The sequence below is a fragment of the Procambarus clarkii genome, chromosome 2 (genome assembly GCF_040958095.1).
Source record: "Procambarus clarkii isolate CNS0578487 chromosome 2, FALCON_Pclarkii_2.0, whole genome shotgun sequence".
Classification (NCBI taxonomy): Eukaryota; Metazoa; Arthropoda; class Malacostraca; order Decapoda; family Cambaridae; genus Procambarus; species Procambarus clarkii.
Window position 1 is genome coordinate 21,302,205 of NC_091151.1, and position 16,861 is coordinate 21,319,065.

The 16,861-nt window shown below is 40.1% G+C and overlaps 1 pseudogene; it reads right to left on the reverse strand.

Moving 5' to 3' along the window:
* Nucleotides 1–12,884: 12,884 nt before the first annotated feature.
* LOC138366957 (uncharacterized) lies at nt 12,885–13,598 on the reverse strand (annotated as a pseudogene).
* Nucleotides 13,599–16,861: the final 3,263 nt, after the last annotated feature.

Sequence of the window (16,861 nt, forward strand, 5' to 3'; positions counted from 1 at the left end):
AAGCTCATCCCCCGCCAGCACAATTAGGTGAGTACACAGTAACACCAGTACACAGTAACACCAGTACACAGTAACACAGTAACACCAGTACACAGTAACACCAGTACACAGTAACACCAGTACACACAGTAACACCAATACACAGTAACACCTGTGCACACAGTAACACCAGTGCACACAGTAACACCAGTACACACGGTAACACCAGTGTACACAGTAACACCAGTACACACGGTAACACCAGTACACAGTAACACCAGTACACACATTAACACCAGTACACTCAGTAACACCAGTACACACAGTAACACCAGTACACAGTAACACCAGTACACAGTAACACCAGTACACACAGTAACACCAGTACACACAGTAACAAGAGTACACTCAGTAACACCAGTACACACAGTAACACCAGTACACAGTAACACAAGTACACAGTATCACCAGTACACACAGTAACACCAGTACACACAGTAACACCAGTACACAGTAACACCAGTACACAGTAACACCAGTACACACAGTAACACCAGTGCACACAGTAACACCAGTACACACGGTAACACCAGTGCACACAGTAACACCAGTACACACGGTAACACCAGTACACAGTAACACCAGTACATACATTAACAGCAGTACACTCAGTAACACCAGTACACACAGTAACACCAGTACACAGTAACACCAGTACACACAGTAACACCAGTACACACAGTAACACCAGTACACACAGTAACACCAGTACACAGTATCACCAGTACACACAGTAACACCAGTACACACAGTAACACCAGTACACAGTAACACCAGTACACACAGTAACACTAGTACGCACAGTAACACCAGTACACTAGGGAATGGAATGCACTTGGAAGTGATGTGGTGGAGGCTGACTCCATACACAGTTTCAAATATAGATATGATAGAGCCCAGTAGGCTCAGGAATCTGTACACCAGTTGATTGACAGTTGAGAGGCGGGACCAAAGAGCCAAAGCTCATCCCCCGCCAGCACAATTAGGTGAGTACACAGTAACACCAGTACACAGTAACACAGTAACACCAGTACACAGTAACACCAGTACACAGTAACACCAGTACACACAGTAACACCAATACACAGTAACACCAGTGCACACAGTAACACCAGTGCACACAGTAACACCAGTACACACGGTAACACCAGTGTACACAGTAACACCAGTACACACGGTAACACCAGTACACAGTAACACCAGTACACACATTAACACCAGTACACTCAGTAACACCAGTACACACAGTAACACCAGTACACAGTAACACCAGTACACACAGTAACACCAGTACACACAGTAACAAGAGTACACTAAGTAACACCAGTACACACAGTAACACCAGTACACAGTAACACCAGTACACAGTATCACCAGTACACACAGTAACACCAGTACACACAGTAACACCAGTACACACGGTAACACCAGTGCACACAGTAACACCAGTACACACGGTAACACCAGTACACAGTAACACCAGTACATACATTAACAGCAGTACACTCAGTAACACCAGTACACACAGTAACACCAGTACACAGTAACACCAGTACACACAGTAACACCAGTACACACAGTAACACCAGTACACACAGTAACACCAGTACACAGTAACACCAGTACACAGTATCACCAGTACACACAGTAACACCAGTACACACAGTAACACCAGGACACAGTAACACCAGTACTCAGTATCACCAGTACACACAGTAACACCAGTACACACAGTAACACCAGTAAACACAGTAACACCAGTGCACACAGTAACACCAGTGTACACAGTAACACCAGTACACACAGTAACACCAGTACACAGTAACACCAGTACACACATTAACACCAGTACACTCAGTGACACCAGTACACACAGTAACACCAGTACACAGTCACACCAGTACACAGTATCACCAGTACACACAGTAACACCAGTACACACAGTAACACCAGTACACAGTAACACCAGTACACAGTAACACCAGTACACACAGTAACACCAGTACACACAGTAACACCAGTACGCAGTAACACCAGTTCACAGTAACACCAGTACTCAGTAACACCAGTGCACACAGTAACACCAGTACACACAGTAACACCAGTACACAGTAACACCAGTACACACAGTAACACCAGTACACAGTAACACCAGTTCACAGTAACACCAGTACTCAGTAACACCAGTACACACAGTAACACCAGTACACAGTAACACCAGTACACTCAGTAACACCAGAACACACAGTAACACCAGTACACACAGTAACACCAGTACACACAGTAACACCAGTACACACAGTAACACCAGTACACACAGCAACACCAGTACACACAGTATCACCAGTACACACAGTAACACCAGTACACACAGTAACACCAGTACACACAGCAACACCAGGACACACAGTATCACCAGTACACACAGTAACACCAGTACACACAGTAACACCAGTACACAGTAACACCAGTACACACAGTAACACCAGTACACTCAGTAACACCAGTACACTCAGTAACACCAGTACACACAGTAACACCAGTACACAGTAACACCAGTACATAGTAACACCAGAACACACAGTAACACCAGTACACACAGTAACACCAGTACACAGTAACACCAGTACACACAGTAACACCAGTACACAGTAACACCAGTACATAGTAACACCAGTGCACACAGTGACACCAGTACACACAGTAACACCAGTGCACACAGTGACACCAGTACATAGTAACACGAGAACACACAGTAACACCAGTACACACAGTAACACCAGAACACACAGTAACACCAGTACACAGTAACACCAGTACATAGTAACACCAGAACACACAGTAACACCAGTACACACAGTAACACCAGTACACAGTAACACCAGTACATAGTAACACCAGTGCACACAGTGACACCAGTACACACAGTAACACCAGTACATAGTAACACCAGAACACACAGTAACACCAGTACACACAGTAACACCAGAACACACAGTAACACCAGTACACAGTAACACCAGTACATAGTAACACCAGAACACACAGTAACACCACTACACACAGTAACACCAGTACACACAGTAACACCAGTACATAGTAACACTAGAACACACAGTAACACCAGTGCACACAGTAACACCAGTACACACAGTAACACCAGTACACACAGTAACACCAGTACACACAGTAACACCAGTACACACAGCAACACCAGTACACACAGTAACACCAGTGCACACAGTGACACCAGTACACACAGTAACACCAGTGCACACAGTGACACCAGTACACACAGTAACACCAAACACCATCATAACACACACATGAACATAAAAATTACACACACATAGCGCATCTGGTGACAAACAACTTCAAAATGGATAATCACATCGCAGAATATCTCACTATACAACAACGGAACTGCAATTGAGTTCGCAATAGAATTAATGTCATCATACACTACGTCTGTGAACACCAAATTGACGTCATAGTGCTACAGGAGACGCTGGTGGGTGATGACTTCAACCCAAGATTCAGCGGATATCGCAAGTTCTCCCTTCCCTCAAGGTCAACAACCAGAACATTGAAACCTGTAGGCAGCACAAATACCTTGGAGTTGGTATTAACAGTGATATTGTAAATGATCTACACCGTAGGTTAAAAGAAAGACTAAAACCATTGAAAACACTTACTGGTAAGAATATTGGTATCAATATTAAATATGCTAGACTATTCTATATGATGTTCGTTAGATCTCTCGTTGATTGTAATGCTCTGCACTTAATTAATTTCCCCTCCTCTGTGTTGGACAAACTTGAAGTAGTACAGAATGAGGCCGTGAGGATAATTCTTGGTGCTCCAGATGCACAAGAATCATCAACATGCGGGAAGAACTGAAGCTTCCAACCATACTAGAGAGAATAATGCAAGTCAACACCACCTTTTGCCTTAAAGTCATGAGAGATCCTACATCCCCTGCATTGCTCAGAGACAAATTATTTAGTGCTGTTAACACCCTTTTGACTGGTGCCGACATACCAACTCACTCCTTTTATGATAATTGGCTGAGCAACAATGCTTACAATCTCATTAAACTTAACATTTCTTTTAAGTGCAATCTACCTGTCTCTGATATTCCTCTTTATCTGTACCCCACCATTCAAGTATCATACACACCTGTCACCAAGAAAGATAATGAGAATCTTGCTCTTCTCAAAGCTGTCACACTTGAAACAATTGCCTCCTCCATCGAGAGTTTAAGATCTCACGAGCACTGTGTCTACACCGACGGCTCAGTCCAATCCTCTACTGGACGGACTGCAGCAGCATGTAGGTTTTATAGAAATAATATTTGTACAAAGACTGTCAGTGTCAGGTTAAACAACTGGCTGACCTCCACACAAGCAGAACTAGCTGCATTACACCTAGCTACCAGTACATTAAAAAACATTGGAGGAGGAATAATATTTTGTGATTCAAAGTCTGCTTTTCAAGCAATCGAAAACTTCTCTTGGAAGATCGACAGCAAGAACCTCATACTCCCAATTATAAATGACCTAATTGATGCACAGAGTAAAGGGTCTCGAATCTCCTTTGTATGGATACCTTCACACATAAATATAACCCATCATAATGAGACAGACATTGCAGCCAAATAAGCGTGTAACAAGTTTGAAGTTGAATTAGATCTAGGTATCCCCATCTCTGCTGTCAAAACTGTATTGGTTCAAACACTCAGATCTGATAGGAAAGAACTTACTGACTCCCAACGACCTGAAAGTTCTAGTATAAAAAGCTATGATTTGTTCAGATCTGAAACCTATATCTATGGACAGCACAAAACGTCCACTAGACTGTGCGACACAGTGGTTGCAAGGATCAGGTTGGGTTACCGTTACCTATGGCAGGTGGCTGCAGGTGACAGGTCTCCCAATCCTGAGCACTCCAGTTTCAAACTCTGTGAGCAGGAACTACGGCACGATCTCCCGCACTACATCACTGAATGCCCAGTTATTAGACCTTTCAGACCAGTTGGCATGGGGTACCTGGAGCTCTGCAATTACTTTATTCACTCTCGTATTCTTGAAGATATCCTCACAGTGTACCCAAAATTTGCCAATGCCGGCTACTAAACATATAGCCCTGTATGACTATTACCATCCTGCGAGATGGGGGCTTTTATTACCACTGCTACCTTATTCAATCTTGTGTTGATGATATCCTCAAAATGCATCTGGAGTCTGCCAGTGCAGACTGCTTATCACATGCCTCTATATGACTAACCATCCTGTGTGATGGGGATTTTTTAACATCACCTAGTTAGCTCTTTTTTGACACACTGTACTCCACTTCATATAGTCTAGGGTAGCTGCACTAATGCAGATGTACCTCATAATTTAATAAAAAAAAAAAAAATCCCGCTGGGGAAAGAAAACGGGGTCTCATCACTTTTGTAAACATCAACTTACCTGCACAGATTATTGATGACCTCCACATGGGGGATGAGTATGAATAATTGGGGGTAACCCTTCACTTAAACAATAATGCCCTACATATAATCAGCCGATATGTGCCACAGACTAAACTTGATCTTGACACACTATCTGAATTTGTTAATGAGGAACCTACCCTGCTGATCGGTGACCTTAATGCCAGGCACCCACACTTTGAAGCCAACTGTCATCAGCCCAATATCAATGGACGGAAACTGTCACTCTTTGTCAGGGGGAGTGAAAACCTTAGAGTCTTGGGTGATGAACAGCCAACTCAACTCAGAGGAGGAAGATTAAACTATGCTCTCCTGCTGAATGCACAGGACACGGATGCCAGTACACACATTGTACACAGTTTATGTATTGACCACTGGCACTGATTACCACCGTCGACATGAGCGAGAAGAAGAAAGAGTCAAGTAGAAGAAAAAGGTTATTACTCGGACCAGATACGAGACCACACTTCATAAATAAGATGAGTGACTGGTTCACGGAATACCAAATCCCTGAAGACATTGATGCATTTGTTGATGACCTTAATCACCAAATTGAGAGCTGTCTCAGAGTTCTGCGCCGTACGACTGGGCGAAGTAACCCTCAGAGGAAGAAAATAAAATGGTATGAGAACGATTACATAAAGATGCTTAGCGCAAATGAGTAGAGAGTACCGGAGACATCCCATTGAAAGTACCAAAGAGCTGTTTAATACTGTGTGTCAAGTAGCCAGGGAAGAGAAGGTTATAGAGCGGGAGAGACAATGGCTTGAGTTCACTAGGTCTATTGGAAGGGAAACATCTGCAAGACAAGTATGGGCAAAAATTCAGATAGCTAAGGGGGGCAGAGCCCGGCCAGTGGCTCACAAAGACCCCCAGGGTAAGGCTGAAGAACTAATTCACAAGTGGAGTGATGCAGCATCCTCTTCCTCCTCTCTCACTACAGAAGTTGGCAGGAAGCAGCTCCTCCGACATAATGACAGAAGAATAAGGATAACAAGAGCACTGTCTAGTAATGACGAATATGGAGAACCGATCACAGCCCAGGAAGTAAGGGGCGCTATGAAAAGGGGTTAAAGCACTGCACCTGGTGAAGATGGCATCACCTACGACATACTCAATGCACTGTGTGAAGTGTCTGGGAATCCACTACTCCACCTATTTAACAAGTCATTCCTAAGTGGAGTGTTACCCACACAATGGAAACACGCAATAATTGTTCCCATACCGAAACCCATTGAACCTGGCAATTACAGACCTATCAGTCTTATGTCATGCACTTCCAAGATGCCTGAAAAGATCATCCTAAACCGACTGTTGAACAAAATAGGCAGGTTAGGGGAGGGGGTCAATGGATTTGTTAAAGGACGGAGCACAGCAAACTGTATAGTTAATTACTTGACTAATGACAAGGCTAGATACTCTGTATTTGTTGACATCAAAGGAGCCTTCGACATATCCACAAGGGCCGTGACGAGGATGCGAACCTGCGTCCGAGAGCATTCCAAACGCTGCCTTAATCGACTGAGCTACGACATGGACAAAAGGAGTTGAAACCGAAGTTCTACTGAACTTACTGGATCCTGCAGCCTCTCCGAGGCACAAACCAGGGTTTTACACAACTCCCCCCATGCACTCGAGCTATGTCAATAGGCCGTTCTCCCTCTTCGCCCTTACTTCATTACACACAGAAATCACAATTGTGTGATACATCAAATGAACAAATCCACAAGGGCCGTGACGAGGATTCGAACCTGGGTCAGAGGCTCAAACCCTGGTTTGTGCCTCGAATCCTCATCACGGCCCTTGTGGATTTATTCATTTGATGCATCACACAATTGTGATTTCTATGTGTAATGAAGCCTTCGACAAAGCGCAGGTGATTGCGATCCTGGATGAGCTTGCATGCGTGGGTGTCAAGGGGAGACTCTTGAAATGGGTTGAAGACTACGTCACAGGGAGGAAGGTCAAGGTATGCTTCAATGGAGCAGTCTCAAAAACAATGAATATGGAACTAGGGAACACCCCCCCCCCCCCAAGGCGGAGTCTTAAGCCCTACACTATTCAATGTACTTATGAACGCCATTGCAAATATTGATTTTCCGGAAGGAATACAACAAGTGGGATATGCAGATGATGTCCTAATACAAGCTCCCACCTTGGAAAAAATTAAACAGTCCATTGAACTCCTTGGAAGGATATGTATTGAGCTCGGTTTCACTCTCTCCACAAACAAGATGAAGGCATACTCCCATCACAAGCAGGGGGCAAATGAAGAACTACAAATTAATGGTGTAACACTTGATTGGGTTGACCACCACAGGTATCTTGGCATCATTGTCGGCTCTCACAAGGGAAAGAAAGAAGGGCTCAACCAATTCATAGGAACATGCAAAAGTCGACTCAGGGCACTAAAAACCTATGGCCTGGAATGGATAAGGAACCTCTATTGCCGTCCTTAAAATGGTGTACACAGCTTATGTGTGCTCCGTCATAGACTATGCTGCACCTGTTTTGTGTACCTACTCCCAAAACGATATGAAAAGGCTCGAAAGCATAGAGAATGAAGCAATGACAATCATTCTTGGAGTTCCAAGAAGTGCCAAATCGTCTAATTTACGAGAGGAGTTGTCCTTCCCCCAGTGTTAAAAGCAGGATTAAGGAACTGAATGCTAAGCTTGCAATTAAGATAACCAGATAACTATTACAATGATATTGGCAAGAAAACTCTGGGTTCTGTGCTGTTAATAGGAGGAAACAGGAGAAGCAAAGAAGGGCATCACAGATCAGCCTGCTACCTCGAAGAGCTTCACCTGCTTGAGCAAGCCCGTGAGCCCTTGCCTGTAGAGAGGTTATCTTCCTGGGAGGATGACTCATGCAGGATTATCATCAATGAAATGGCAACAAAAACTCCAACATGATACCACAAGAAATGAGGCACAAGTATCTCTGGGACATTTATAAAGAAGCCGGAGATGAACTAGAACAAATTTACACTGATGGGTCATCTAATTCTGTCATTGGCAGGGCTGGTGCAGCATTCACTGCAATTAGGAATAATGCCTTTCAATGCAAAAATGGAGGGAAGGCACGCATTGAGAACTATGCCTCTTCATCGTAAACGGAGCTAATTGTCATTGTTATGGCGTTAAGATTCCTTGAATGAAACACTAATGGCGCAGTGATCAGCACTGACTCAAAAGCAGCACTACAAAGCCTAAGTAAAAATCGGGCAGAAAATCTTGCGATAGTCACTGAAATTAAGAGAGATATAAGGGTACTAATCAATCAGGGAAGAGTCGTCAAGTTTCTGTGGATCCACTCCCATGTTGGAATATGTGGGAATGAACGAGCAGATGTGCTGGCTGCTGAAGGCGCTGAAGGAGACCATATTGAATACTTCATACCCAAGACTCTGCTACAAATTAGAGGTATTGTCAGGCAATATCACTGTGACAAGGTAACTGAAGAAAGGGGGATAGAAGCACAAACCAATAAATCTGTACGCTGGTACAACATGGTTGCAGCTGGCAACCCTAATCATTATGAACGAAGAGGAGGTGACCGTGGGAGAGTATCAGTAATAGTGAGAATCCGTCTTGGATACAAATATCCATGGCGATTCGGAATGGAAAAAACAGTTGAGCAGCAGAGTTTCAGAATCTGTGATGAGAGTGACGGACACTGCCTTTACCATTACCTGAAAGAATGTGAACACCTGAAAGACATTATAAATATGTGTAGAATAATAAACCCCACATTGTTTGAGTTAGGAAAACACTATTTGTCAAATATTGATACTGTTCTTAAAAGATTCCCCCATTTTGCATCCGCAAGATAACGTAAGATTTTAAAGGTTGACAGATGTTAATCTTCTTGTTTGAGGAGCTGTTCACTTGAGACAGTTAAGCAAGTCTCAGCTGCGTCTGGGTACACGTGACAAGATGAACAACTAAGTGGGTTTTCTTCCTATTGGGGAGTGTTGTACATGCTGCTAAGGCGGTATGTCCACTCACAGGATGAGTGGCGCTGCCCAATAAACTCACCCCTTGGAGGAAAATTAAAAAAAAAATTGTTACTGTACCATGTCATCAATTTAAGTGTTCCTTAAATTACCTGTTTTTATAGTACTTTACCAGTTAATTACAGCATTTGCTATAAAATTGCAGTGCAATTTTTTTATTCTCTCAACATTCCATTTTATTTAAAATTTTACAGGAAGTTAATTTTGTTTTAAATTCTTGATGCCTTATTGCCCACATGTCCTGCATTACATGTTGATTCTTTTGAGTGTATTTTTCTGCATTATATTAATTATTAAGCTTTTATTATGCCACATGTTGAGTGTTAAATTCTATATTTGTTTAATTATTTTTCTTGAAATTTGCAATTACACCTTCTAGGTTTATAATCAAATTTGTTATGCTTTGCCTGGTTTAATTAATTACATTACTCTAGATTCAAGTCATGTTCATACCAGAGATTATCTTGAGATTATCTTCAGATGATTTCGGGGCTTTAGTGTCCCCACGGCCCGGTCCTCGACCAGGCCTCCACCCCTAGGAAGCAGCCCGTGACAGCTGACTAACACCCAGGTACCTATTTTACTGTTAGGTAACAGGGGCATAGGGTGAAAGAAACTCTGCCCAATGTTTCTCGCCGGTGCCTGGGATCGAACCCAGGACCGCAGGATCACAAGTCCAGCGTGCTGTCCGCTCGGCCGACTGGCTCACATACAGATGATTTTTTTTTTCAAGAGGTCTCTGTTTACTGGAGTCCTGAGGAATAGGATGTGAGCCCCATGTACCTGCTGGAGTTTTGAATCGTACAATATACTAATGTTCATCACATGTTTATTTATTATTTATTTATATATATAAAGTTCTTACATTCTTGTATAGCCACTAGCATGCATAGTGCTTCGGGCAATGCTTTTGGGCAAGTCCTAAATCCTAAGCACCACCCAACACTGCATGTTGGGTGGTGCAGCGCAGTGATTAACCAATTTGTTCAATAAATGGTATGCAATTCTGTGAAATAAACACACTAAATATCTATCATTTGGTTGGTGGCATTAAAACACTGTACAGTATGTAGTCATAGTAATGAAAACTGATATAGTACACATTTCATCAAAATAAAAATAAAATCCAAAAATATAATTGAGAACATACAGTATAGAGCACTTAGTATCAAACAGCTTTTAAATATTATATTAAATGCATAGCCACATGCAATTACAAGATATTAACATATCATGCTTTATAAGTTTATGGTGGGTTCAATACTGCAACATAATTATGACATACATAGGTACTGCATGTTCAATCAGGCTCCTTCATAAAACTGAGAAGTGCTATCTTATCTGAAGTAAATATCACTTCATTAATTAACTACATATTTAGAGAAAGAAAAAATTAATCATCTCATGAGAGTATTTGTAAAATTACATTTTAACTAGAAATGTCATTTAAACCAAGTGTAACATCTGTATAGGCTCTCTATCTTCTATAATAAACTACATTCCAGATAATGTATTTCTGGAATGCAAAATGAACTTCATGCTATACTATCTTTTCTTTTGGATCAGGTACTGAATTTAACTAGGATATTCAGCTCTGTGTTTTCCCAAGAATATAATCCACCAATCTTACATGACGGAGTGAAAGACCATTTAATTAAAGAGAACATGTATAGAGAGTATCAATCTCATAAAAAAAATCCTGAGACTTTAAATTGTTATTAAAATACTGTAATTTTAAGCAAATTTTCCCCAACTTCTAAGGTCTCTCTCGCAGAAACATTAAAATAAACAACACAAACACAAACATGGCACAGCCAACTTGATATTTTCTTTGTCACAAAGTATTATTATAACTATCAAAGATTTCATGCTACATTTTCTAACATGATGCAATATATGGTAAATCTCTTGCATATATGAAATAACACTCAGCATTTTTGTGTTATTACAGAATGACTATAAACAATATCAAGTTTATTTATTTATTTATTTATTTATGCATATACAAGAATGTACATAAGGAATGTGAAGATACAAATATGGTAATTACAGTCTTGTAAAGCCACTAGCACGCGCAGCGTTTCGGGCAGGTCCTTAATCTAAGAAAATTTTAAGGAGGTAAATACTTGCAAAATTTATAGACAAAAAATGATAACAGATTACATGGAATGAAAAAAAAGATGAGAGAAAATTATAGGTACAGTATATTAAAGCACATAGGTAGCTATGATTGATTGCAATGACAGCTTAAAATGGTAGTTGACAACAAATTGGTAGGCACAATACAGCAGAAACAATATAAGATTGATTGCAATGACAGCTTGAATGGTAGTTGACAAAAAATTGGTAGTCACAATACAGCATATGGCTAGCACATAAAAGAAGACAGCAATGAACACAATGATAAGGTTGTTTGATATTACATAAAAATTAGGAGATTGGGTAACACTAGGTACAGAGCAAATTTAAAGCTCAGTGTAGGAAACTAAATAGATGAAGTTAGGTACTTTTTGGTTTTGCTTTTAAATAAGGCAAAAGTTTTACAGTTTTTCAAATCACTAGGGAGTGAGTTCCATAGACTAGGTCCCTTAATTTGCATAGAGTGTTTACACAGATTAAGTTTGACCCTGGGGATATCAAAGAGATATTTATTTCTGGTGTGGTGATAATGGGTCCTATTACATCTGTCCAGGGAGAGTTTCAGAGCATGGTTTGCATTTAAGAACAGGGTTTTGTAAATGTAGTTAACACAAGAGAATGTGTGGAGGGAGTTAATATTTAGCAAGTTTAGAGATTTAAACAAGGGAGCTGAGTGTTGTCTGAAAGCAGAGTTAGTTATTATTCTGATAGCAGATTTTTGCTGTGTGATGATGGGCTTAAGGTGGTTTGCAGTGGTAGACCCCCATGCACAGATACCATAATTAAGATAGGGGTAGATTAGTGCATAATATAGTGAGAGGAGAGCAGAGTTAGGAACATTAGTTATGTGTTGAATGTGGGTGCTGAAGTTGAGTCTCTTGTCTAGGAATAGGCCTACATACTAAGTAAAGTATGAATGCATATCTCTGGCAAGAAACTGCTTCATGAAAGACCAGACACACATAATTTGTCATAAATTCAAGTGCTATTAATATTTTTGTGTGAGAAAAATAATGATTTCACACTGCATATGCAGTGTTTGATAATGCAGATTACAATGAACTGGATGTCTCTTTAAAATTTTTATAAAAATACAAATTTTAATTACTAAACACACTTCCAGTTCCTACTTGAGATAATTAAATCTATTAAGATACAAAAGGTACTAAAATTTGAATGGTAGACAAAAAATAATCATTTCAAAAGCCATGGTGTTTTTTTGGCTTGCTGTTTACGATGTAGTTTTTGTACCTTTTTTCCAGGGACAAATTTCTTCAGATAATCCAGGATGTCTTTTCTTTTTTATTGTCAGTTCATCTACAGTAAGTTCCGCCATTAAAACTTGAGTTCCTAATTCCCCATAAGATACTGAAGCTGCAATGGTATTTGTACTGGAGTTCTGAGCTTCCCTGGGTTCAGAAGGCTGGCTTATATCAGAATCATGTGCAAACTTGCAGTTGTGTCCAAACTTGCACCGACCTTTTCTATAATCCCAACAATTTTCTTTCCATTGATTTCCAAGACATCTTTAGGGTTTTCTGTCATTTTTACATGCTTCTCCAATACCAATTTTTTATCTTCCTGTGCTTTATGAAATGGGTTAAAGAACACTGAAGCAGAATGGTCATCATCAAATGGAGATGGCAGTGCATCACCACGAAGAGGATTTGCAAGGATTACAGGTTTGCTGCTTTCCTTCTTACGTTTTTTTATTTGTTTTTCTTGATCGAAGGGAGAATCAAAGAAGTTGATAACTTTCTTCTTGGTGCCTTTACCCCGGTCAAAGGGAGAATCAAAGAAGTTGATAACTTTCTTCTTGGTGCCTTTACTCAGTGACTCGTCAGCAAGCTCTGTATCTTCTTTTTCCTCCTCAGAAGAGGAGCCATAGTCTGCCACCAGCCCTGCCATTATGTGTTTAAAAAAAAAAATCGCATATTGCATATTTAATTTACAATTTTGCTGATTCCCATTTATTTTGTCGTGCCTAACTATAATTTAAATGTTTATTCTTTGCATTTACTTACTTGAGCCTAGTTTGATATTCTGAATGTTGTTATTCTGTAAATTCTAATCTTATACCTAGAATTTCAAGCACACACTAAGTTAGTGACAATGCCTGCAACTGTTGCAACTCCTTCTGACTCAAATGGAGCAGTTGCTCGTACTAATGTCCAGCACTCCATACAGGAGATGGCTATTCTACTTTTTGCTGGAGTATCTCACGTATTGGAATCATGGTTTAGCAAAGTGGAAGCAAAGGCCAAAGTGCATTTCTCAGAACCTTCTGATGATGATTACTTGGCAATTGCTAGGTAAAGTTTTGACTCCACCAAAGGTGATGCTCATTTTGTAGATGATGAGAAAGCCATTGTTAGCCTCCAGTCATGGCCAGAATTTAAGGATTTCTTTCGCGTTTTCAAGGCTCATGACAAGCCTATTTAGTACATTGATAGGTAGTACTCGTTTGGTATTCAGACTCACTTCCAGAACCTTGAGAAAGTACTTGCAAAGCTCGTAGAAGCAAATTTAAAAATAAAACTCTCAAAGTGCTCATTTTTAAAGGAGAAGATTAATTTCCTAGGTCATGCAGTCACCTCTTCAGGCATTACCTTAAATGAATAAAAAATTATTGCTGCCTGTGATTTTCCAATGCCTCGTACTGCAGAAGCCGTGAGGCAGTTTACAGGTTTTCTAGGATTTTATCGTTCGTTTATTGCTGGATTCTCTACAATAGCCACTCCACTTTACAAGTTGGAAAGAAACGATGAACCCTTTGTTTGGGAAGAAGCCCAAGAACAGTCTTTCAGGAAGCTCAAAGAAGCATTCATCTCTTCACCTGTTCATAGGTACCCATATTTTTCTAAACCTTTTATGTTGGTCACAGATGCTAGTGAAATAGGCTTAGGTGCAGCATTACTTCAAACTGAAGGTCACAGAGATCATGCAATAGCTCAACTAGCTGTACATTGTCTAAGGAAAAGAAAAATTATGGTGCAACAGAGCGTGAAGCTCTAGCAGTTGTATGGGCTTTTAAACATTTCAGGAATACAATTTACCCAGTTCATGCTGGCAATGAGTCACAATAACGTGGCTGAAGTATGTTGACCAGACCACACACTAGAAGGTGAAGGGACGTCGACGTTTTGGTCCTTCCTGGACCATTCTCAAGTCGATTGTGAGAATCGACTTGAGAATGGTCGAGGACGGACCAAAACGTCGTCGTCCCTTCACCCTCTAGTGTGTGGTATGGTCAACATACCCAGTTCATGTTCTTACAGATCATCAACCAGATATTTACTCACAATTCAAGAATTTAATCCTTCATTTGGGTATATCCCAGGAAAACAAAATGTTGTAGCTGATGCATTTTCTTAACACATAGCTGCATATCGAGTTAAATTACCCAGAATGAGATGCTATAGTAGTAGAGACAGAACAAAAACAAGACCACATATGGGCACCTGTCATTAAGTTTATGATTTAGCAAGATACTTGTCGGATTCACAAGCCCTCAGTAACATTGAAAGAACTAGTGATGTTAGACAATTTACTGAGTAGAATAGTAAAGCTAGGGACACCCGCAAGGAAGTGTTATCAGTTAGTTGTTCCAGCTGTCTTGGTACCAACTGTGTTAAAGATTATCCATGATGCTCCTGTAAATGCACATCCAGGAAAGGATCGTACACTCCAGTAAGGTCGATTGAAGTATTTTTGGCCCAAAAGGCTAAAGAGATTGCTCATTATATTGACAGAAGTTTAACCTGCTTACAGTACAAGGGACACATCATTGGACCTAACCCAATTCATGTGTACCCAGCAACTAAAGCCCCTTGGGAATGAGTATCAATATATTTGTTGACAAATTTTGCAGAAACTGAAAAAGGTAACAAACACTTGCTTGTAATGGTTGAAAAATTTTCACATTATAGCAAACTAGTTCCTATCCTGAACAAAACAGCAGAAACTATAGCCAGTGCATTCCATGGCCAAATAATTTGTAGATATAGTATGCAAAAAGTAATTCTCTCAGATAATGGTCCCGAGATCAGTAATAGTTTCTTAATATTTTGTGTGAATTAGTTTGTGTGAATTATATAACATTAAAAAATGTAGTATTATGCCATATCACCCAGCAAGTACTAGGTTTGCAGAGCATACAAACAGACTATGCAGAGCGTACAAACAGAAAAGTGTTAGATGCCTTGAGAGTCACATTGATTTTTTAAAACAGTAATTGGGATGAGTTCATATCCTTAATTCAGTGTGCCATACACTCTTCAATTAATGCTTCTACAGGAGACACGCCTCATGCTATTCTTTATGGTACATATAAGATTCTTCCTAATGAAGTGATCAATTCACCCCCTACTCCTTTGTATAACCTAGATGTTTTTTTCAAGTAAAGCATTGACAAATGCAACCAGTCTTTAAGAAAATATGAGAACACTTGTCCAAGACAACTGCGGAGTTTACTCGAGCAAAGGAATATTCAAGCTAAGTCCAGTAAGATGACTGTCGGATCTGTAGTAATGGTACTTAACGAACACAGATCTGGCCCTATGTACAAGTTATCTAAGAAATTTTTAGGTCCATATAAGGTAATAGAGCTTATCAAGATTAACAAGTACAGACTTAAGAATTTGTTAACAAGATCATTTATAAACGAATATTTATACCATATGAAGTTAGCTAAAATTACTGCTGGTGAGTCTGATGCAAAAGATGACAATGACCAAGCCCAGACAGATTCTTCTATAGGGACGCCACCTATTGTGGTTGACAGACCACTTAAAATAAATAATAAATAAATAAATAAATATGTTTATTCAGGGAAGGTATATACATACAAGTGATGTTACATTAATGGATTGATATATAGATAGAGCTAGTACATACAATGCCTAAAGCCACTATTACGCAATGCGTTTCGGGCAAGACGTAGACCTTCCCCTTGTTGGAAATTTCCAACACTAAATACAACACTGTTGTATTATCATTAATTATTACTAAATCTACTAATCATTGTAGTGATTAAAATTAACCAAACGTAGAGTTCACATGTACTAATAATTACATCTGTACAATAAGGCTAGAATTCTTATGTCACCAGACGCCAGTATTGCATCAGATTCCATTATAATAAACACAACTATATCCAGTGTGTCTGAGAA